Here is a 21,018-nt window from a genome sequence, read left to right on the forward strand (position 1 = left end):
GGACTACAGATGCTCATCACGACATCCAGCTCTCTGTGTGAGAGCCAGGTGCAGAACAGGTTATGGGGCTGGTGCTTTGGGGCACTGGACCATCTTCCTGGCCCATTCCCCTCATTTCTGAGGGACATCACCTGGCTAAAGACTTGTCTCTAGAGAGATAACGGCTGCTGATGGCTGCCTCTTCTAGAACTGCAGCTCTAGATGTGAGTTGTCTGTGTTCCTCCTGATTCAGCCACTTGTCAGATGAATGAAGTGGGATGCCTCTTCTAACACAGCTGGCCTTACTTGTTCATGTGTTAAGTACTAGTAGCCAGAGTGCCTGGCTGATAGGGTAACTATGAAGATTAAACAGGACCAGTAACGACTCATGAAGTGGTATGCATTACTCTTTTATTTGCATCTAGTCAAATTGCTAAACATCTTTTTAAAAAATAAAAACTACATTAAATTATTGAAATACGTCTATATTTTGAATACACAAAGAGTTTCAGTGTGTAGATTAAAAGTCCAATACGTTTTGGCCCTTGCTTTTAAGGAAGTCTACCATTATATATTATAAAAAATGTTGCTCAATGGCTTCTAGAGTTTTTTTTTTTTAATTCACTTAAAAACTCCAAAATTCTCAGCAAAATATTGTGAGTCATTACATCACGATTGAGAAGAAAGAAGTCCAGGTTTCCACAAATCATAAAAGGTAAAGAAAAGCATGCTTAAATTCTCAAGTCCCAATGAATTCAAGGAATTTACCAATGGAATGTGGGCCGATTTTGTTAAGAGCTTCCTAACCAAATTCTAGAGGTGGGTTTTTTTTTTTTTTTAATTCTGTATCTTTTTTCACTGTATCTTTTTTATCACTGTGATAGTGATGTCTTGAATTCTGCTGGATAGGTTCCACACGTCTCACTCATTGGTTGGAGTTAGATATTTTGTATGGTTTGAAAAAGGCACACACACCATATAGTATTAAAGTACCAATTTCCTCTTTTCAAAGTAGGACTAAATGTCTTGATTTGAGATTGTAGTCAAGCCAGGCAGTGGTGGCGCATGCCTTTAATCCCAGCACTTGGGAGGCAGAGGCAGGTGGATTTCTGAGTCCGAGGCTAGCCAGGTCTACAGAGTTAGTTCTAGGACAGCCGGGGCTATACAGAGAAACCGTATCTCAAAAATAAATAAATAAATAAATAAATAAATAAATAAATGACAAAAAAAGAGATAGAGAGATTGTAGTCAAAATACAAGAGCTTCCAATGCTCCCTCACTTGGACCTTGCAATTCTCTGACACCTAGAGGTGGTATCCATCTTTCCGGCATTACAGTATGATGCCATCCACAAAGTACACACTTGGAAAACAAAAAACAAAACAAACAAATAGAATGACAGACTTTTGTTCGTTTTTCTCGTATTGTTTTGGATGAGTTTACAGTTATTTTGGGGGAGCTACATTCGTAGCTATTTTGGACAATATGTGGACCACAGGGTGGACACCCTTGGACAGAAAGTGTTGATAGTCAGACACTGGCGGATTTATCAGTGCAATACATTCTGATGGACTCAGGAAAGAGAACAGAGGAACACAGGCCTCTAGAAGTGAATTACCTGGAGAACAAAACTAATGAGCAAAACTGGAGAAGAGGTTAAGACACCTTTCACCTCTTCTCTCCTAGGATATAGCCATGTGATGCTAAAATGACCAATGGATTCTGCACAGAGTCGGTGCCTTGTTCTAAACAGGTAGTCATGTTCCCACATCTTCCCCCAAACCCTGCTAGGAAGACCCTGTCATCCTTCTGTTTCATTTGACATATGAAGGCTGAGGCTCAAGCTTCTTCAACTTATTCAAGATTCCTCTTGGTCCATTAGCAGAACCAGGATCGAAACCTTGACCTATTGGATCCAAAGCCATTGGTCTCTCCTCCACCACCCCACACTGTCTGCTAACATGTTACATCCCAAATCCATGCCTCTGTGTTAAGCTGATGAAGAAACATGAGTAGAAAGTAGAAGGGAGAGGAATTCTCAAACTAGATGCAAGTATTAGAGGAAAAAACTAATATACATGTAAGACTTACATGGGCATTTTGTCCCTACTGAGGATATACATCTGATGGATAAAGGAAGGGAAGACCAAATAATACTAGCTGATAGATAACAAAAAAATATATATTTTTTGTGAACTCACAATTGTCTGTAACTCTCATTTCAGGAGATCTAATGCCCACTTCTAGCTTCCCTATGCAGGCATGCACATGATACACAGGCATACATGAAGACAAAATACTCATACATACAATTTAGAAAATTAAAAAAACATACAGAGAAAAACAGTGTGGCTCTTAATTCACCTTCCCAATAACTGGCCTTGCCTCCTGAGTAACCTCTTTCTCTCCTGTTGCCTCTTACCAGATCATTATACTCATGATTCTCTCTCTCATCATCTCTGCCGTTGTCACCATGACTACCACTACCACCACCAAGTTCCCCAGAAACATCAGTGTACTGTTGTGGTTTGTGAGACTTGATCATCACCTCAGGTGACGACTGAGCCCTTATAAAGAAAACACTGTCCTTGTCTTCCAGGAGTTGAACCATCTGTAGACTTATTTGCATTTCTTTTCTTTAGATTCCCTCCTTTGGTGCTTGCTTACCTGCTCCCTCCTTCCACAGCTTGCCCCCTCTCCTTACATCTGTATTGACTGTTCTCTACTTAAGGCACGACACCTTCCAAGCCAACAGAATCCAGAGCCAGCATTGTGCTCTCCAAGAAGCTTTTCATGAATCCTTCTGGAACTCCAGTTTCTTTGTCCTAACCCCGTTAATCTTCAGGTCCTTTAAATGGATTTTCACTGGCAGCTCTTTGTTCTAATAGTTTATAAATTATAAACCATAGGAAAAGTTAACAAATCTTTGTTGACTGAATGGATGAATAAGCCAATTTATAGTGATCACAGTCTAGCTTTGCAAGAGTTACCTGCCTTTGTCTTCTGCTGGAAAGAGAGCACAGGTATCAGTGTACCTATTAATGGCCTTCTGGAACTTTTCACAGTAAATCTTACAGAAAAGACATTCACTGTAAGTCTTTTGCTCAAGGTGTTAAGAATAAGTGAGTGTTCAGTGCTTAGCTCTGAACAGAAAATCAGTATCCCCACCTCTGAGGCTCAGGGAACACCACAAAAGAGGGAGCGTAAAGAATATCCCAGCTAGATGACAGGCAGAAGTGCTTTGAAAACCTACCTTCTGTCTGTGACATGGCCATTGCAATCATGAACTCAAATCAGCTATGGTTGCCTACATAAAACTGGGCCAGTCAATTGTTAGTCATAGATTTAGGAAGTGGCACATGAGACCCTATCTATCCCTGGGGAAATATTGGTTATTAGTGGATACGAGGAGATGGAGAAGATTGTCTTCTGTTGTGTAGTATTGATGAGCCTGCAGGTACCAATGAATAATTCCACATTCATATTTATATGGAAGGCCCAGGTTGAACTCAATGTGTCACAAAACAAAACAAAATGACAATGACTATGGATAAAGGACTTATGAGAGGGAGGAGGGTTGTTGGAGGTGGGACAAGACAACAGAAGGCAGGAAGTAAGTACAATCAAAATACATCACCCATTAATATACAGTTATGAAACTGTGAACAAAGAAACAAAGAAAAAAAAAAAAAGCCCAAAGATAGTATTCTGAAAGAACCTTAGAAAACAAATGCTAAGAAAAGGTTGAAGTATGAGACTTTATTAAGCAGCAAGATTGAAGAACAGGTCAATGTTACTAAGCTAGACTCACTGCTCAGAACTCATTTCTCAACTAAGTTAAAAAAGGGGGTGTTTCCACCTTCCTGGAGGGAAGTTTCAAAGATGCTGGTTGGGGCTGGTGTGGTGCTTTTGTGGGTAAAGTCACCTGCCACAGAAGCTTGGCCACCTGGGATCTATGTAGGAGTAGAAAAAGGTACCTGCAGGCTCTGCCCTCTGACACATGCTCTCCCGCATATGTACTGTGAACATACAGATACACACACACAAATAATAATAATAATAATAATAATAATAATAATAATAATAATAATAATAAACAACTTAAAAATAAGCCTTGGTTATGGAAGTTTGATGAGGTCATCTCTTCATTCCTCACTATAAAGTGTTCTGAGATTTGTTTGAGAATATTTTTCTCTGTCATTCTCTTCTGATCTGTATGCCTTCCCAGGATCTAAAGTTCCAGCAGGTGATGGAATAGAAATTGTCTACCATGATGGTATAATTAGTGACCACACCAGGTCAGCTCTTAATAATCCTGTTGCCTTAAGCATGGTGGTTATTCGTCTTAGGTTATTTTTGTTCTCTTACTTAGGTATATAAACATGAAAGTAGACATAATAAATCCCTGCTTACATAAAGCTATGAATCCAAGATGAAAATAACTTTAAATTGTTGAATGAAATAAAAACATCAGAATCTAAAAGCCAGATAAAGAAACTGAAGATATTTTGTATGTACTATTTTGCCATCACAATCCATGATACAGAACCGGGCACTATGCATCCTCTTCCTTGACCTTGTTCTTAGTTATCCCATATGCAAATTGGTGGCCCCTTTGTGCTAAACCCCCATGACAGGCGCATTCTCTTGTGATGCTTTTTAATTTTTTATTTTGTTTTATTCTTCTATTTGAGACAAGTTCCTTTATGTTTTCTAGTCTGGCCTTAAATTCTCCATTCTACTGTTTGGGAGTCACCAAGTGTTAAGATTATAGGAGTGGGCCATCCTTCCCTGCTTACTGTATCTGATGGCGTTCACATGTGTTATGGTTACTTATTTGTTCATATCTACACATGTGCTGTCTTTTCATTTATGCCTTCTTCAAAAGCTATGGGACAGCCAGTTCTCCCCTCTCCAGGTGAATTCTTATCTTGACCCTCCTCAGAGAACAAAGGGGACAATGAACTGTGAACATATAAGAGAGGGCCTTTGTTTGTCACACGGCAGTGTACATTTGAATGGAAAAGTAAGTCGTTAGGTAAGGATGGCAACTCTAATAGCACAGATTTGAACTCTGGGTGCAAACCAGGAGCTTGCTGACAAGTGTCACCGTTCTAAGACATGTCAGTGGTACAGCAGTGCTCCTCTGCAGAGCAGGGGTGCAGAGAGCTGGTCACAGTCTAGGGTAGCTGCTGGGTCTGGCAGGTCTCAAAGGTTCAAGGCAGGAATAGAGGATCTGGAAGTGGGACAGTGAAGACTGCCAGAGTTCCACTGTCTGTGGTGGTGGTTCTGTCTCTGGCAGGTCTCAGTCTTACTTTTCTTCTTTCTCCAATAACATCTGGGAAACAAACCACTATCCAGAGCCTGGAGCAGACATCTGGTTCAGAATCTAGCTTGTAGTGGTAAAGTCATTTGCGTTGCATCTTCCTCTATAGAGCCTGATGGGCCCTGATTGGCTGAGTGTTTGCATACAAATGAGGCACAAAATGGGACCCACCAGGGGAGTGTTCAAACCTAGAGAGGAAGAGAGAGAGCCCTCAAAAACCTGGACTTGTTCTCAACTTGGGACTATGTTCTACTCTATGCCTCTTAGCAGATGCCATAGCAGAAGGGAAAAAGCAGAAGAAAAACAAACAAACAAACAAACAAACAAAAACCGTGGTTTTTTCCATCATTTCTTTGGTCCGGTTGCCTCTGGTGTAAGTTCAGGGCTACTGGGACCTTTGTTCCCTGGTGATTCCATGCTTCAGTGAAAGAGAACGTGAGTTCTCCACCTGCCACTGTCTAATTGTTCCCAGGGCGTGAAACACAGCCTGCTGTTGGCATCCAAAGCATTTTCACAACTATTCCAATCACTTCCAACTCTGGGAAGCTTCCACCACCACCTAATTTTGGGAAGTAGCACTGGCAAAAGGGGGAGCAATAACCCATGGATGGACTACTAACTCTATCATTTATTTATTTATTTATTTATTTATTTATTTATTTAAAGGATTTAGAAAACAAAATGGTTAAAAAGAGAAGTCGTAATCACCCTTAACTACAGAGAAAGCCACTGCCAGTATTTTTGAGTGTATCTTACCATCCCATAATTCTTATCTTTTGCCTATTCTTTCTTCATTCTTAATGTGACATTGGAGAGCCCATGCCAGTCCTACCTGTAATGTAAGGACATGTAAAGACATGTTCTTTGTGACTGTGGGGTGGGAAGACATGAGTCTTTAATATGGTACAGAGAACTTTAAAGAATCTGGTAAATCTCAACATTAAACATAGCTCTGGAACTTTTTTTGAGGTCTTAATTTTCTTCTGTGGAGAGGGAAAAAAAAGTCTGTATTTGAAACATCTCTTACCCCGAAAGGTTATTAGACCTTTTGAGAAAAAGAAAATCAATAGGTGTTATCTAAAACAAAAGCTGAAAAATAAAAACATATATTAAATTCTGTCTATAACCTTAATTGGAAAAGATCCCAAATTTAGAACTCTGGGGTAGTTTGTGATCTGAGACAAATAAGATTAGTATATATACCAAAGGTATAAGGCAAACCAGACAATTGTGTTAATATTAAGTAAATCAGAGATCAGAGCAGTAAATATTTGAGCAAACTCTGTGTCTCAGGAGTTGAGTGACTCACAACCTCCCACAAGTTCAGACAAAGTGGACTTTCGGAAGAAATTGCTGTTTTCCCGGTTACTCAGCAAGGCTTAGGGGAAGAGATGAAAACAGAGAAGGAAAGGCCTCCATTGGCTAACAATAGGTGGCGTTTCCAGGAATAGGGCTTAAAGATCAAAGAGGAAAGGAATTGATTAACTCATTTAGAAAAGACAAGAAATTAGGAAGACAGCAAAAGACACCTGGGTTTCCTTTGAGGACAGACGCTTGCACAATCTCTCCGAAACTTATCCGTCACTTTCTCATCCCCTCAGCCAGTGAACTCCTAAATAAATATTCTAGCAGCAGCTACTTGCTGGGCTACAGTTCAGAGGTCTGGGGCATCCACAGCATGCTGGGTGATTCTGAAAGGACAGATTTACTTCACAAGAGAACCCTTAGCTCACGACTCAAAACTGAAAGGGATTGGACTAAACAGCTATTTGTCGCTCCCATCTCAGTCCAAATGGACTGATTCTGAGTAATGAAACTCACTTTGCTAATTTGCACTCTGCAATTTGGCAGAAGTCACCAGATGTGGAACCTTGCCCATTACCAGCGTTCAAAACATCTGACATCCCTGAGGGCCTGGCTATTACCTATGCATATTCTTGTGCATGTTCACTTGTCTACAGGCCTGCATAGATCATCACACCACATGTGTGCATGCACGCACGTGCACACGCATGCGCACATACACACATACACATTCACACATTCACACATGCATGCACACTCCCACACACAGGTACATGTCTGGGAGTGACATTATATTAAATACTGGGAAATGTGGATACACACAAATTATCTTTAGAAATTAATATGGGATTAAAATTATACCTAAAGATCAATATTCTAACAGTTGCAACAAGTATTTGTTCCTTTCTACATGATAAAATAACATCAAGATACTAATATATTCTCCTTTAGAGATTACATTTTTGTTCTATTTCTATCCAATGATTGATTTCTGTTTTTATCTATGAAATGAGGAAATGTTCTGGTGTTTTAAATGTGGACACAATGTTGCCATGATTCTTTAAAAAAAAAAAAAAAAAAAAAAAAAAACCTCAAGCATTTCAAAATTGTTTCATGGTAAAACTGCAAGCATCTCCCCTTTCTAGTGTCTTTGAGTCACCAATTTCAGATGTATTATTCCTTAAGGCTGAACCTCATTTTATTAATTTCTGAAGTTTTCTCCTCATATAAAGGTAGCTGAAGTTCTGCAAGAGCATTAGAACAAGATCAGCCTGTTCTCAACGTGACAAATTATACGGTTTCTATGTGAACACTGCCGTTCTTCATTCAGAGTCAGAAAGCAAGGGAGCTGAGATGAGTCATAGTTTCCCGACACTGGAAGAACTTGTTTGCTTCTCCAGCCTCTGAAATGCCATCAGAGAAGAACTTGATTCTTCCCAAGGACAAGCAAATTCTACAAGATCACATTCTAGATAAAGGAGTTTGAACGAAGAGCATACCACCTCGGTGTAAATTTAACAAATTTAGCCACTCCACCGTATCCCTTGAATGCAGTGGCAAGGCTGAGAAAGCAGTTTTGTTAACCCCTAAGCTGCCTTTAGACAAACCAGCATTGAAGCTTTCTTAAATGTTTAGACATCAAAGTGTTTTAGTAATGCCAATTTCAGTGAGGAATACCAAAGTCTTGTAGAGGCGAATATCAAACCACAGAGCAACAGATTCGTCAATAACATGCTGGTATTCTCAGCACATTGGACAAAGCCTGCTAGGCAGGTATCTTTTTCTACTTGACCGAAGTTTTGACATTTTCCTCAGCGCCTCGTGTTCTCTATGACACAATGAACTCTTCTTTATTTTTACAGAACTGTGACTGTCAGAACAAAAATCCACCTATCCAAATCAGCAAGACAAAAAAAAAAAAAAACAATGTGTCAAAAGGTAGGAAAAAACAAAACAAAACAAGCTTTAAGGTTCAGTAGAATTAAGTTGGAACCCTGGTATCTAAGCAACTCTATCATTTTTCTCTGCCTCCCCCTCTGCATCAATAGAGGAAAAACAGTTAATGATATCTATCCAGCAGACACTTGTAGAAATTAAAAGATAAATTTTAAAGGGCTAGTCAATGCATTTGGTTACCATAATTAACCCTTCCTTAAAACTTAATGAAGTTTCCTCCCTAAGTAATTTGAGTAAGGATGAAATGTACACACAAACACACACATTTTTTAAAAGTTGCCAAATACAGCTGATGGCTGCTGAAGCCACTGGTGGATGTCCCATGCCCCAGTGGATGGCTCCGTACCCAAGTGCACATGGGCAGTACTAATTGGATTCTGAGTGTTATTTAAAAGAGAGAGAGAGAGACAGAAGGAGGGAGAGAGAGAGAGGAGAGAGAGAGAAAGGAAGTGTGGAGGGAAGTGTAAAGCTGAGGAGAACTGGAGGGAGGGAGTGGCTAAAGAGATATAATAAGATACATTGTATACATGTATTCAAATTTCCAAAAGTCATTTTGAACTTTAAAAATTCCTGAAGAAAATTATCACCAAAGAACTCACGAAAACTCTAGGTCAAAGACCATCTACAGTATAGTAATTACCAACCTTAATTCCCCATGCTAAACTGATAGGATCCCCAGAACTGTCCGCAGGTGGGCCATCTCATTTCTAGTGTAAGTTTGTCAGGATTGACAATGAGAAGAAGTTGGGACAGGAAGAGCTTCCTCCTACAGTCTACCTACAGCCGACTCCCTCCTCCTCGACGTCTCCGTCTTACTAAGTGTGGAAGCAAAACAAGAAGTTAGTAAAAGGTATCTTACTCAAGTCATCTGCTTGAAATCCTTTCTGAAGTGGGTGTGGGCAGATAGACAAAGACATCAACAACTACTAGGAAGAGAACCACAATGTAGTATAAAAGGTAGACGTCTTCTAGACTCTGTAGTCAGACAAATCTCACTGCCTCATACCGACCATGCTCTCTCCGTTCAGTTTCTAAAACACTCAGCCTACTTCTTCCTCTTGCATGGAGTAATAATGGCTCCACAGACGGTTTTTCTAAAGATGTAAAGGGATAGCAACTGTATAGTGACTTGGTCAGGTTCCCAGGACTTCGCCTACCCTAGAGAAGTCAGTTTTCTTCCACCATGAACAGCTATCCTGACCTTAGAATGGGATTCCATTGTTAAAAGGAACAGGGAAGATAAAGATCGATTGGACATAAACCAAAATCACTGGAGTGGTCATGGTCCTTGTCATTATAGTAATCACAATAAGATGTTGAAAGGATGGGCACGTGACCAGCCTGCCAGCGTGCTATTGATCCAGATTCTGAAGTGTAGGAAATATTTTCAATAATGTAATCAAAAGAAAAGAAAAAGAGGAAATGAGCAGAAAGGAAAAGCAAAGATGTTTGCTCTTTGTAAAGCTGCCTCGACTTCCTCCGGATTAGTCCAAACTGAAACACAGAGGCAGCTGAACAATCCGTGCAGTCCTCAAACACCAGCAATTGCCAAGTCAAAGTAGAAAGGAGGGATATTTGTTAGGCTTATTTCCTGATAGAGTTAGGAGGAAAAGTCTCATTTTGTAAAATTTAAGTGAAAAATAAATAAAAAAATTAAAACAATAAAATTTTTCTCAACCAAAATAATTGGCTATTTTATTCAACAAGGATGGGTTTCTGACAAATGCATAAAATTTTCCAAAAATTTTTCTTTTGAATTTTAAAAGTCGCTGAAGAAAATGACTCTAATTGTTCTATAGAATAGAGACCCAAAAGTGTTCAACAATAAGAGAAATGTCTCAAGACCAGTGTGCTGGCACTTGTCCCTAATTTTAGTGCTCAGGCGATTAAGACAGCAGGATTACAGCTTCAAGTTTAGTCTACATAAATATCAGTTTCCAGGACAGCTTAGAATATACAGTAAGACCCTGTCTCATACAGACAAACAAGGATGTCAGAGGATAAAGAAGAATTCAGGAAAATGGCAAGGTCAAGTCTGAAAAGACTAGAGGTCCTTCTCATGAAGATGTGTAAGAAACATCACAAATAGGTGTATACCATGCATGTGTAATAATGAAATGTAGTAATATGCCCTACTCAGTGCCTAACATCTTGGGAGTATTTCTTTCAATCTTAAATGTTGAAAACATTGCTTTTAAAATTTTGTATGTTCTAATTCCATGTGTTGTTTTCACATTTATATATAATTTTTAACAAAAATCTTGAACCGTTTCAATAGAAACCCTCATGAAACACAACCTAGTGAACTATGTTGATTTAAAGTTTTATCCTCTGGCTACTAGATCATCTCTCTATTTAATTGTATTTTTTGCAAAATCGATATTGTTTTTGATAGCTTCCTCTTAATTCTCTAGGTAAAAAGTGTCTGTTAATGTTTAACTTTCATTTAACACATGCTTAATAAATTTAAAGATTTTCCCGTAAGTTTGAATCTCTTTTGAAATTTTCTTTTGTAAAGTATTCCCTCACATAGTCTGAATGAATTGTTTTTGACATTGACAGTCTTTACACTCTTATTATTATTATATTATTATTTTATTATTATTTATTATTATTATTTATTTATAGTAAATGGTTTTCTTTGAGATAACCAGTCCTTAAAATGAGACATTTTCCCATAGTATCACAAAATATATTTTAGAAAGGACCAAGATGTCCTCCCTTCCTTCTTTCAACTAACACCAACTTCCTTGTGTGTATCTTTGGTAAAATTTTGTATTCTGAAATCAGGAACAATGGAGGATCTTGCCTTGAGCAATTGTGAAGAAGCCACTTACACTGTGGGATCAAAGTCTCACCCTGACAAGTTGGTGTCTGTCTTCTGGCGGGGAATCTGGAGATGCTCTGTACCAGGAAGAATGGACCAGGAATTAATCGAGGAGCCAAGCAGGTTGTACAAGGTCTTTGTCAAAACCTTGGAAAGATTTTATTTTCTCCAGATTCTGGGCAGAAAGGCAAAGCCAAGCCAGCAGCTTTCCCAAACACTACAAAGCATACAAGCTAGAACGTTTCCTACACAGTCACACTGCTTCTAAGAAGCATAGTGTAACTTCATTGCCATGGTGGCTATGAAAATCATTAGGACACATACACATCACCTTTGAAAAACTGAATATAGCGAGGGTAATCAAAGCCAGAGGGACTGCTACCCCTTGGCAAAAGCCAAGAAGGTGGATAAGGGTATCCTTGGAGGATCTTGTCCTGCAGCCTAGGAAGAAATGGCTGAGAATGATAAGGTCTCCTCCACTGACTGTGAAATTTAAGTCCCCTCTAAACACCAAAATGCCTTACAGTTCTAAAGACAACTGTGCTCAATAAAACTGTTGTAAAACATTTACTAGTCTACCTTAAATGTACAGAAATTAATACAGTAATAGTTTTTAATGGCAAAAGTAGTTAGCATTTGATAAGCCTCATTGTGTGCCAGGCGTCATGCTGGACATGCCATGTAGGCTATGAGTAGTCTTTAGAGGGTAGATGCCAGCCTATGGTTCATTTCCCAGACTCACTGCCTTCCTCCCTTCCTCCCTTCCTCCCTTCCTCCCTTCCTCCCTCCCTCACTCCCTAGCAATTTACCTAAGGTAGCACAGATTAAAACAAATCTAGATCTGCGTCATGGCAAAAATACAAGAGCTTAACTATTACACTTTTTCTTCTGAACCAGGAAAGATACTTTTATTATAATTAGGATTGGATGTTAGCTACAACACACAGTCTTATGTACTTTAGCAAGTACAGACTTCTCAGCTCCCATCTGCCTTTCTTTCTTGGTAGTATTTACTTCTTGCTTCAGTTTCTAATCTATTATGCTGTTTTTTTAAGTTGGCTGGTCTTAAAAGCCTTCAGGGAAAACATAAAGAGATGAAACAAGCCCTGGTTTCATAGATAGATACATAGAGGTAGAAATTCACAAATATATATTACTTTAATATCCAAAACTTCAACAATTTCTTTTTTAAAATGCATGTACAGTCAAATGTAAATTTAGCTCTGAAGAAAAATGCCCTGGGTGCCTAGTAACGTATCCCAAAGATAGGAAATAGAGCATACAGCATACCTAAAGTGGTATTACCTTTAGCATTTATTGCTACAACAGAACTGATCCTGCCTGTTGCAATTCTGACAACATAAGATAGAGTAAATCTCCATGAAAGCTCTGTCAGCACAAATGATTAAGACCTTTACCATACATCTTATTCATGAGCGCCCCCGAAAGCAGAATGCCCACTCATGGTGATTAGTGAGTGGGTCAGCCTGAATCATAAGAAAGAATGCACCTGACTGAATCACCAAGTCCACTTCCTGTAGTACCTGGTTTGCCTTGGACCACTGCCATGCACAAACGGCCCCAGACAAAGCCTGCTCAGCTTCTGAAATCTGATAAGGTCACAGCTAGAGGTAGTGTGCTGGTGACATTCACCAGAACACTGGTACAAGAATCCGGAAATTCACTGCTATCTAAAACCAATACCAGTATATCCATAGAGTTTTATGGTATCATTTCCAGTCATTTAGACGAAGCCATTGTATTGGGGTCCTGGAAAGCAATGCAGGAAACTGCTGATGTATGTCCAAGTGAGTACAAGGGTTAGTACGTCTCAAAGCGATTGACGTACAATGTGTCTGATAAATGTGGCTGTTGCACTTGTGAATCATCAATTCTACTACTGTTCTCCTATTAAAATTATCCTTACTATATGGCCTCGGGGCCACTCATTACCTCCTTCCCGCAAGACTTAGCACGGTATTCTCTGCCTCCAAAGCAGTATGGGAACTCTTATCTGTGAGAGACTAGGGAACAATATGACTTTAAGAAATGTATTTAAAACCATGTTTTGAGGCCATGGAGATGTCTCAGTGGGTCGGAACCTGCCAACAAGCCTGAAGACATGAGTCCCATTTCTATCAGTCACGTAATAAGAACAGAGTAGCAGCTCTCACATGCCGTCTTCCGAGCTCCAAATGTGTGCACATTAAATAAATAAATAAATAAATAAATAAATAAATAAATAAATAAATTTTTTGAGATCAGACTTTTGTCTCGTCTTACATGGGGAATCCAGAGAAAGAGCAAGCTGCTGATCAAACCTCTATTTGTCTGCATTCACCATAACACAAACAGTAAACAAGGACAGGAACCCTAGAGATTCAGATCCCTAACACAGTGTGCCACTGGATGCTCTATCACTCACAAGAAGGTTGCACAGTATCAGTTCATAGGGACTGAACTATCAGCCATTTATAATGAGAAAGTCAGTTGTTGAGAAAGTTGAAAATTTAGCTGGCAAATCTGTCATGCAGCAATATGGAAAGGAACCATCTGCAGGTTGCTTTGTGAGGAATATGAACCAGAACCCATGGACTGATTTATCTTTCAGAGCACGAGAGACACCCATCTAACAAAGGAGTCTTGCCAAGCCTGTCCTGATGATCTTGTCCCCCTTGACTCTGACTATTTTGATTCCAGAACTGATTACTTTTGTTATAGAAGAGATTTCTCTGTCAAGAAAAGAAGCAAATCTTTAAGATTCCAGATACTGAGTTACAAAATCAGTCACATCCTAGCCTCTCATCTTGGTTTTCCTTATTGGAGTACACTGAATTCTCGATTGTCCCCAGGCTTTCCATTCACCATGTGTAGATACGGTCATATCCATTATGTGAGAACTGTCTAATTCTGACATTAGGGGAAGTACATTAGTTACCTCTTTTGTCATTGTGATAAGATGCCCAACAGAAATGACTTAAGGGAAGTTTATTGGGCTCACAGCCTCTAGGGCACAATACATCGTGATGCAGGCTTGGTTTCTTGGCAGCTCCATCAGTGATGCTGGGTGCTTGTGGCAGCAGCTCCTTGCATCATGATAGATCAGGAATCTGGGGCAGATGTAACCTCAAGGCCTGGCCAGGAGGCCCATATCAGCTAGCTAGTCACTGTGCCCCCAAAGGTTCTACAACCTGACAAAACAATATTATTACATAAGGACCAAAGATTCAAACATATAAACTGGGGCTTGGTGGGGGAGCAGGATTTCAGACTTCAAACCACAATAGAATGTTAACTTTTAAAAATAAAGACCTTGAGGTTAGGGTGATGGCTCCATGGTTAAGAGGATATCCTGCACTTTCAGAGGACTTGAGTTAGATTCCCAGCACTCATGTCTGATTGTTCACAACTGTCTGCAACTCCAGCTCTGGGGGATTCAACACCTCTGACAAGCACTCCCCACATCATGCACACATATACATAATTTAAAAATATTAAAAAAAAACCCAGATCTTTTAAAAATGAAGATATTAGTTTGAAAATACTGAGAGATACATTATCGTCTTTTTCATAAAATCATGGCAGCTTTTAGTTTCACCATCAGAAAACCATCCACAACTCACTAGACTGCCCATTTCTGACAAATCCATCCTATGAATTTATTTGTTATACAATGGATTATGTTTAGAACAGTATACACTTGTGGTCAGAATAATCACAAACCCCAGAAGTCCTTGCTGAGTGCTTGACCAGCCTCCCAAGGCATTCACAAGACTGTAGCTACACATTGTAACGCCATAGTAAGCCACATGCTGAGCTTGCTTATGACCAGCAACTGCATTGCTAAGTGGGCCATGCCTGATTGTGCCGTCTGCTCCTTTTCCTGCTTTGTGGACAAATTCTTATTTATGCAATCATGGATCTAAGTACTAGTTGAGACCTAGAGGAATTCCAGTTAAGCCTCCTGCTCCAGCCCAACACCATAGATTACCCATGGCTTATTTCTTCGGTTTTTACAGATTTCCTGGAGCAAAGATTTACAATTGGTAAGTTCTCCAGCTTAATGAAGATGTTCTTTCTGCTATGTAAGTCTAAGATTTCTTATAAGAACTTCATTTCTCTTTCTGATCTCTATGGTAACAAAGACCAACTACTTAGTGCTTCAACAAATAGCATTCCATAGGATTGGAAAAGCTTCAATTATCCATAATTGTTTTATTTCTCCCAGTTACATTTCCCACAATCCTTTAACTTTTTTTTTCCAGCATTTTTATTGTCTTTTTGTGGCAGGATTTTTGCTGTCCAATTACATTAAAATATTAGTGCAGCAGGAGGCCTGTGATTGGACAGGGAAAAGGGAGGCGGAGCTAAGAGTTGCAGGGAGAGGGAGCAACTTGAGAGAGAAGGAGCCAAGATGGAGCAAGGAGAAAGATGATCCAGATTCCACATGGTTTTAAATAGCCATAGGTAGATATGTTTTTAATATAGAGATAGACTAATTAGGATAACTTGTCTAATCTACGTGGGCAGCTTGTATTATTATCATTTGGCTTTGAAATTATTGTGTGGACATCTTGTGAATTGAGAATTTATTGTTATACAAAGTTTCCTGGTTAACTATAAGCTTCTAGAGTTTTGTTTTACAGGGTTACTGGAATGTGGGACCGCTGACCACAGGGGGATAAGGTAGCAGCTCCAGAGACAGGCGAACTGGAGCTGGGAATACCATGACCAGCAGCTGTGGGGGCTAGCTAGGGACAAAGGTGGCGGGACCACACCAGGGAAGTAGCACAGGAAGCCTGTCGTTTATTGTTTCCTGCAACAGTCTGTCTCTCTCAAGTTGCTTGATATACTTTAAATCCTGTGTAAAATATAGAAAGATCAACTAATCCTAATGATATCATTATTCGTCAATCAGGTGTCAGAAATTTTACTCCACCTCCTATTTCATGAAATTGACATATGTTCATTTTAGAAAAAAATATAGAGCAGGGTGCTTTACGTCCTCTCTACGGTTCTGTCTCGCTCAACTTTGGCTTGAAATTACTGCTCCTCAGAAACTTCTATTCTTTATTTTAGGCTAATTGATTTTCTCAGACACGAATCATCAGTCAACAAGAAAAAATGTGTCTCACCTTCCACCCAAACTCAAAATTCTTCCAACACATCTAAAGTCATTGCCTCAGCAGCGCGAGCCAGTAGAACACCATGCTCAGCATCGGGTTGTTTTTCGATAGACTTCCTGCATGGTGAACACTCCCAGGAACAGCTTCAAGTATGGATTATCACTGTCATGCACGCCTTTGTATCAGGAGTTCAGCAAGTGATCTTAGTAATCATGTTGAAACAGAACCTTGAAATGAGAAATTTGCTTGGGAGGGGCCCCTAAAAATAACAAATAAAATACAAGGAGAAATGTCATACGATAATCATGACCTGCAATCATCATTGTAATTTTTCATGACAATTCTCGTAGCAATGCTGGATGAACCTAAAGGATTGGAAAGACAACGATTAAGAAACCAAGATAACTTTGAGGAAAAGAACAAACTTGATTTTATTCAGATACCACATCATTATCCTTCCAAATAGGAGCTCACCCCATGTTTTCAGTGCTTTTAGATCATGGGTCATCATCGTAGATCACATGCTGTGCCAGTCAGTGCCTAGGAGCACAGGCATCAGTGCCATCTGTAGTCACCTGTGAACTTGGCCACGTTAAGAGTGCCATGACAACGAATGTTTTGTCACCCTCGGCTTCCCCGTGCATTTCTCCTTCCTTTTGAATGTGTAGCTTACATTTACTTGTTGCACGGTCAGCATCTTTCTGTAAATTCTTTACAAACATTGACTTGACAAATCTGCATAGTTATCCAGTGATGCAAATGTTATTGAAACCCTTGGTCATACATGGAGAACTGAAGACTCGGGATATTACTCAAACTTCCCACACACCTGAAAAATAAAAGATCCCTAATCCTTATGGTTTAGATTTTGACTCTGTGTTTTAACCGCCACTGGTGGAGTTGGAATTGGGACTGTTACGTGCAAAAACATGTACTCAGTAAAGGGTAGGGCTTGTGGGTTGCCATGCATGTGTGCTGATGGTAGTTGGGATAATGATGACATTTATTTTCCAAAGTGAACAGACTGTATGTGATCCACTGTATATTAGGCTGGCCTTAAGGGTATGGTGGAAAGTAACATTCCAATCAGTAGGTGGAGCTCCTTCCTCTGATTGTATTTACCACCCACCCCCTCCCATCCTAGCTCCACCTCCTCCACCATTGTATTGGGAGATATTAGATAAAATAAATATGTCAGCTATTAAAGAGAAACTCCAACAGGTCCATCACTATATATAATTTATTATATATAATAATATATAGCTATTATATACTATATACTGCATATACTGCATATAATATATGCATATATAATTATAATATAAGTCTATAGTTATTATAATATATTACAAAATATAAACATATTAGACATTATATATTATATTAATAATATTATATAATACATTTATTAAATCATTACTATTATGCAGGTTAATAGTAATGTATTATTAATATTATAATTAATTCTATGATATATTAATTATAATATAACATAATTATAATATATTAATTTTACAATTAATTATAATATGTATCATATTATATATGATATGCTATATTATTAATTTATTACATATTATATGTATGATATATAGAAAGACCCAAAATGAGAAAAATTAGTCTCTATAGATTCTGCCCAAATACTACTGAATTAACTGCAGAAACCTTTAATATTATCATGAACATTATACATATAATAAAACAAGTATTTTATTATATTATGTTTTGTTATTTATTATATAATTTATAAGTTTAATTTATGATATAATTTACAATTTATATATAATAAAATTTATGATATTAAAACATATTTTATGTGTCATCTCCATGATAATATTAAAGGTTTCTGCAGTTAATTCATTAGTATTTGGACAGACTCTGTAGAGACCAATATTGCTTATTTTGTGCCCCTATATGGTTGAGTAAAGTTAATTATAGGTGCTCAATGAAGAATTGTTGAGAATAACTGATAGAATATATTTCACCATATATAAGAGCTATTAAAGTATTTAGTTTAAAAGTTGCCATACTTTATTCTTAATCTTTTTCAAAATGTGTTCTCATAACACAATTCAAGTGAGGTTTGTCTAGAATAATTTCACCCACCTGGCAGATTGGAGGAGGGAGGTCACACAAATCAAACAAAAATAATCACAAAAGGGAAGTTACTTCCAGGATCTGGGATTCTGGGTTGTCTCTAGTGTGTTCATCATGGAGGTGTCTGGCTGTCACTGATGCTGTTAGCAACAGTGTTTTCCTCCTTTCCTTTCTTCTTTTGGATCCGGATCTCCTTTCCTTTCTTCCCCCTGATCCTGACAGATGCTTCATGCAGCTTTACAGACAGTCTGGGTGAAGCAGTGGTAACTGTAGGTTTGAATTCTGTCTCTACCTCACCGCCTCTTTGAGGTGAACAAATTGCTCCGTTTTGGTTTTGTGTGTTGAGGACACTGAGTGGATAAATAACTTTTTCAGGTGAACCTCCTAGAACATTCTAACTTTCAAAAGAATGGAAGAGCTTTGAAGGAATTCTCTTCTCTATCCACCTGTCCTGTTCCCTTTCTCCCACCAACACTTACGGAATCAGGATAGCACTAACACAGGCATATGTGCAAGGCCAAGGTTTAGTCTCAATTACCAGTTATGCTATTAGAAACCAAAAAGACTCAGACATAGCCACCCAGAATTGTAGTGGGTTAGGCTGATGCTGCTTGTATTCAAATGCTAAATTCTATACCCCAAGGTCTGGTTGCTCCAAGACGAGCAAATCCTCAGGTATACCACCTTTTGTTGTATAAGCCTTGCCCCTTAGTTATCCATGATTGGGTGATAAAGATGCCTACAGCCCATAGCTGGGCAGAGTTTCCCAGGGTCTGAGGCAGGTACCACAAGGAAGGGAAGAGGGAGGAGGAAGAAGTCACCATGGGGTAGGTGGATGGTGAGCACATAAGGGCTGACCTGTTCAAGAAAGAGTGTCCCAGGCTGAACATAGCAAGTGATATCTCAGTGTTATTAAAGGGGAAGTAGACAAACTAGCATAGAGGGTTGATATCTGCCTCGCTCTAATACTTTAAGACTTATTGTAAATATAAAGGTTTTGTGTCCTTTATTTAGGAACTAAATGATCTTAGGTGGAGTAGAAACCCCCAAATAATATTTACCACAACAAAGAACCTCAAAGGAAAAAAGGAAAGACAGCAGGCAAGCAAGGCTACTACTGTCCCCTGTGTCATTATTACTTGGGTCCCTGCATGTGAGGAAAGCAATCATTTACTCCCGTTCTTCGGCAAGTATGCACAGAGCACAGATTCTAAGTAGACATGAGTGCTTAGTGCTGATGATATTACAAATGTAAGTGAGTCAGAAATGGATTCCAAGAACCAAAGCCTAACCAATAAAACCAGAAACAGTGATTAGGAACCAAAGCCTAACCAACATAACCAGAAACAGTGATTAGATGGTGGACTTCTAGAAGGTATGATAAGGAAGGGAAGCAATTCTCTTCATGAAGCATTCGTACAGTTAATAAAACCATCACATCTACTCTCCACCAAAGTATTGGTGTGACATCACCACCTCTGAAGATGCTGTATCTGTATCAACAACGAGCTAGAAAGTGGGACTGAGTGAGTGGGATGTGTTTTCCCCCTTCTTTGTAATGGTATTACAATAAAATGTTTTTATGGCTTTTTTTTTTTCATCAGAATGCTCAAATAGCCCTTTAAGCAAAGTACTCAATGAAAAGACAAAAAAACAGGGCAAACTGAAGACTCAGTCTGACCCTTGCTTTTGCTTGGCCTTGAACAACCCATTTAGTTTCCCAGTAACTTCAGCGTTTTGTCTACTGAGAATCACCGGAATTATATTGATTATCGACTCACTCTCAAGGCTGCCAAAGAATTACAGTGAAAGCGTAAATAGGAATGTTCTAGAATATTTTTTCTACAGAAAGTGGGGGTGGGGTAGATAGATGAAAACACGGGAGAATAAAGCATAGAAAGGTGGCCTGTTAGTCAGCGGCAATGTAGCGGTCACATTCCACATTCGCTCTTAGCATTGCACATTGTCCCTGAGATTCTTGTCTTTGATTCTTCTTAGGACCAGGGACTGTGTGTTACACATGACAGAGATTCAGTTACTATTGCCACAAAACGGCTTTCAGAAACTGAATAACTTCAGGAGCTTTGGCAAATAAAGTTTATGCTTTGTTTATTAGTAGAAATAAATTTAATCACAACTTACTTATAACTCTGATTATTAAATCCATTTACCATATCTGAGCAGTAATAACACTGTAATAAATAAAATGTGGTAACAGTGCATTTCATACTTTTTTTTCTAGCTATACAACACAATATATAGAAAACCTAATTCGTTGGGAATGAATATGGCTATCCATGCAGGCATGCACACATGTGTGAAGGTGAGGGGACACTGGGTATCAGTCTTTCGTAGGCATTGCCTACCTTGTTGCTTGTGGTGGATCTCTCATTGACTTGCAA

General features: G+C 38.9%; 1 long non-coding RNA gene across 1 annotated transcript in view; it reads right to left on the reverse strand.

Annotated features, from left to right (window-relative positions):
- Positions 1 to 3,795: 3,795 nt before the first annotated feature.
- The window catches only part of LOC143441660 (uncharacterized), a 30,251-nt gene continuing 13,028 nt past the window's right edge, over positions 3,796 to 21,018 (reverse strand). The window contains exons 4-5 of the long non-coding RNA XR_013109236.1: positions 16,529 to 16,778; positions 3,796 to 5,493 (exon numbers count right to left, since the gene is read on the reverse strand). This is a non-coding gene — a long non-coding RNA (uncharacterized LOC143441660). The remainder of the gene's footprint in view (positions 5,494 to 16,528; positions 16,779 to 21,018) is intronic.

Source organism: Arvicanthis niloticus, chromosome 3, assembly GCF_011762505.2.
Source record: "Arvicanthis niloticus isolate mArvNil1 chromosome 3, mArvNil1.pat.X, whole genome shotgun sequence".
NCBI lineage: Eukaryota > Metazoa > Chordata > Mammalia > Rodentia > Muridae > Arvicanthis > Arvicanthis niloticus.